This window comes from Mycetomoellerius zeteki, unplaced genomic scaffold (assembly GCF_001594055.1).
Source record: "Mycetomoellerius zeteki isolate Tzet28-1 unplaced genomic scaffold, Tzet1.0 scaffold702, whole genome shotgun sequence".
NCBI lineage: Eukaryota > Metazoa > Arthropoda > Insecta > Hymenoptera > Formicidae > Mycetomoellerius > Mycetomoellerius zeteki.
This window is the reverse complement of record NW_017257723.1, coordinates 10,769-15,098: the sequence shown is the minus strand read 5'-3', so window position 1 is coordinate 15,098 and position 4,330 is coordinate 10,769. Positions and strand designations below refer to the sequence as shown.

Genomic DNA, 4,330 nt, shown 5'->3' with positions numbered 1-4,330 from the left:
TACGCATGCCCACATAAATCGGCTTGTTGAACTTCATCTCGAGTTTACGCAGTTCGACGGCGATTAAATTTTCCGCAAAGACGCTACGACTGTGGAAATTCGGTTTTGCGATCATTGCCTCCGCGCCGTACCGTCTGTCCCATTTTGTTAATAATTTTACGTTGACGTGATTACGCACATTCTCCATGGTTTTGCCGAAAACCGCGTTGTTCATTAATTTATACAAATTTTTTTCGAAATCGTTTTTCGCACGAGTTCTGGAATTGGTATTGAGTTGAATGTACTCGCGAAGCCATGGAGATTGCGCGAATTGTAGCACCCGATGGATCTTTGTTACGCGAAGACCGTGACGAGTACATTGCTGCAGATTACGGTGGTGGATGATGTAACGCTGTTTATCGTACAGCGTCGTTAGAAGTTTATCCTCGCGCTTGCCAGGCGGCTTATCGCGCGTCGGGAAGAAAGGCAGGTCAATGTGTTGGTCGTGTAGATGCTGTGGATACTCGAGATCGACCTCGAGAATGTAACCGGTGGGCGAATCCGGAGCGATCTCGTTCACGTCAAAGTTCGCAACGTCTTTGACCCATTGGAATTCAGCGTATGGCAACGGTTGACACATCGCCCATCCGTATAAATTATTAACATCGAAGTACATCAAGTACGTAGAAGGTTTCGACGGGTCGTAAGACTACATATATTTGTTATTGGCTCGCGCGTACCTGCTGGAACATTGACTAAAACCGCCGTGTATAAACATCACCAGATCGATGTTTCAGTGAGCAATTCGAAATTTACGCGTGTATGTTTCAGCATAGCGTCCCACGTAAAACCTGGTAAAGTATAATAATACGCAGGGTCGAGACCGTAACTTTCAATACATTTATCGCGAAAATTTTCAAATATATCGGCTAAGAGCAACACGTCCGTTTTTAAATATAGATCGCTGTATTCACCCAAGGTTTGAACAGAGAACTGTTGCCAAACGTTCACAGCGTGCGCGTAATCGCTTTCGGATACAATGTCACCGGTCAAGGAACTATAGAATGATTCGCACGGTGGTAAACGCGTATCCTGCAACTTGTCGGCGCAATTAATATATTCATATGGAAAAATCCCTTTTCGCATCAGTAACTCGAAGTCTTCTTCGGGTAAATTTTGAAATTCGCATTGTAAAATTCGAAGTTCATTTTTATTGAGAAAGGATGCTAATTTGTCGAGACTGGTACTTAAAAATTTATAAGAATCGATAAACCGTAATTTTATGTTATTTCGCGAATCTCATCTTTCAGCAGTATCTTGAACATTTTTTGTAAATGATATATATTTTTCCTTTGTTATTAGTAGTAATTCTATACTGTCTTCATATGCTACAGCTATTTCTTTATAATTTTCTTTGATAATAAAATGTGAATCATAGCCTGATAAATTGTGAAAAACTATAGGAACAAAATATGAGTTTTTATAATTTAAATTGCAATTTGAATGCGTGGGACCCCTGTAACGACCGGTTAAATGGCAATGATTGCTTACTCGATTATCGTCTAGCGCGAAAGGCTTTTCACACATGACAATGCGTCGCGCTGTACAATGTTTCCCACTGTTCGCTCGACAAAGTTTCCATGGGGACATTGGTTGCTAAAATTTTTTTTACGCAATGTGCTAAACTTCTCAATTTTTCAATGAACCATGAAACGCAATCTAGATCGGGACGAAATTGATATTTTGATAGCGAATTGTCATACGAACAGTGCACGTAGTATCCTATGCTAAATACTTAATGATGTTGATACGTGCGCCTAGATGCTTCCTGATCGCTATCAGTTTTCTCGAGGATGCACTCTAGATCGGCGTAAACGACAAATAGAACTCGTTCCTTCCTATTATAGTTGTTAAAGCTCAGCCACTTGTCGTCGTCGCTCGGTAGTCGGATAGCGCAGTCGTTTATACGTTGGCAATCTACCATGTGTAACTGCAATCTCTCGTTGGAATGAAAATAATGTAAACAGTTGCAAATAAAAAATATAAATAATATTAATTTAAAAAAAAAAAAAGAATTCGTTTTTATTAATCATATACTTACCGATCGCAAATGTACTTTTGACCATGATGTTTATTCAATTGCGAGCTCATGAGCCGAGACATATTCTTGATCCATGCGAAATGGCCCACATTGTCATCTCGCGGATCTTGCAAATATAATAAATTGACATATTTCTCCTTTTTGTCGTCAGCGAGTCGAATCGGGAGAACGTTTAATGTTTTCTGTCCCTCGATAGCGTATACGTTAATCGACACGTCGTTGAGACATTCGAATTTCGTTATGTCTTTTAACGTTATAGGAAATTCTATATTTTGGAAATTCAGCACCATCGTATAGTGTGGGTAGGAAGATTCGCGATCCGTTTCTTTCGGCCGGGTACAGAGCGGCGACCACCGACCGTACGAAGCATGCATTGTCCATCGATCGCACGTTAATCACCGCTCTCTTTGTCTTTATTTCTCGCGGCACTTCGAAGCGACATCCCGCGCGCATTGGATTACACTTATTGATGTTTATTGTAAGATTCATAATTCGCGACAACGCGCACCCACTGTCACGTTCTTGAAATTTCTCGAGAGATGCCAACGTGGGTTCGGTGACGTGCCGCTCGTACCATTTACGCAAGTTCGATGTTTGGAAAAGTTCATAGTTTTTAGTTTTAATACTTTTATTGGCACGTTTATCACCCGTCACAAATTCGCCGTTAAATATGGTGTTCACTTTTACACAGTTATGTCTTTCTATTGTGTCTTGCACTCGCTCGAGCACTACACTGCTGATATCTTTTAAAAATCGTCGCGGCTCGATATAGTCCGCGTTAATTACCGCACCGGTTAAAATTCGATTTTCAAACTGCATCGATCTCTCGCCAAACAAAAGATCTTTCCGCGTTATTGTCACTGTTATTGCTAGTGCTCGCGTAGTCACCACCAAAATGTAGAAATCGTCTCTCTAATTCAGTCTTCGTACTCTCGAGTCGTGCAATTGTAGCGATTGTCTGTATCCAATGGAGAGCCGTGGACGCTTGACATGATTGTATTCTTCAAGCTGTTTAATGAATTCATTACACTCTTCTATCCACGCGAAACACTCCTTTAAGCTAGCAATTTGGTGGGATCGCTTCGACAGATCATGCTCTGCTTGAATGACATCTCGATCCATATTTACAACGATTTACTAACAGTAAGACGAGTTCGCTCTCATAGATTTCAACGTACTGTAATCTGGTACATTTCTAGACTGAATTTATTTTCGTCTGTAACCCCCTCTTTTCAGAGTAGAGCGTTATGCGCTCATTTTCAAAGAATACTTAAAAAAAAAACGCTCTACCCTCATAAAAATTTATGAAAATACAATTCTATCGAGTTTCACTTATATTTATACTTCTATTAGCCTTGAAACATATTGCAAAAAATATGTTTGATTGTTATGTCCCCTCCCAAAAAAAAAGCGATTGAAGGTCTTTTATCAAGGTTGGGAGACATTGCGTTTTAATATCATCGATTTCGATAGCAGCCAGATGTTGGCACTCAATCGATTAATTATGAAACTTGTTTGTATTTAGGTATTTAAAATAATTAATAAATGTTGTTTCTAGAAAAATTACATTACGTTATATTTTGGTCGAAAAACGCTTGGAGCATATACCGGCGAATACTCTTTGTAACACTTTTCGTTTATAACCATTTGTTTTTTTGTATTGTTTTTTGTTCATAGTAATAATCTCTTTTGTGATGTTTTTTTGTTGCCTTATACGAGGGGCACTACTTATATTTTGAGCCTTGGCAACACTGAGTGTTGTCAGATGCCATCTGACGTTTCCACTAGAAAGTTTGACATTTTTGACTAAAAATGTCCCTAACCTAACCTTCTTCAGAACGTTTTGTTATTTGAGCGCGATTTGTATTGTTTACAGTCACTTGAAAATTGTGTCTCAGCGAAAAAATGGAATTAACTTGTGAAAATTTTCGTGCAATGATTTATTACGACTTTCGACGTGAATTATCAAGACAGGAATGCATCGATCAACTTACTTCCACTTTTGGCGATAAAGCCCCATCCTTTGCCACTGTGAAACGCTGGTATAACGAATTTAATCGTGGTCGCTGTTCGCTCACCGATGAAAGTCATGAAGATCGTCCAAAATCAGTTGTTGTGTCAGAAAACATTGATGCTGTGCAAAAACTAATAATGCAAGATCATCATGTGACATACTGTGAGATTGAGACAACCTTAGGCATTAGTTCCACCAGCATATATAAAATATTGCATGATCATTTAGCCGTGAAA

At 39.3% G+C, this 4,330-nt stretch overlaps 1 pseudogene; it reads right to left on the bottom strand.

The window, feature by feature from the left end:
- Positions 1-1,774: 1,774 nt before the first annotated feature.
- Positions 1,775-2,566, bottom strand: LOC108729164 (uncharacterized; annotated as a pseudogene).
- Between the last annotated feature and the right edge of the window lie 1,764 nt (positions 2,567-4,330).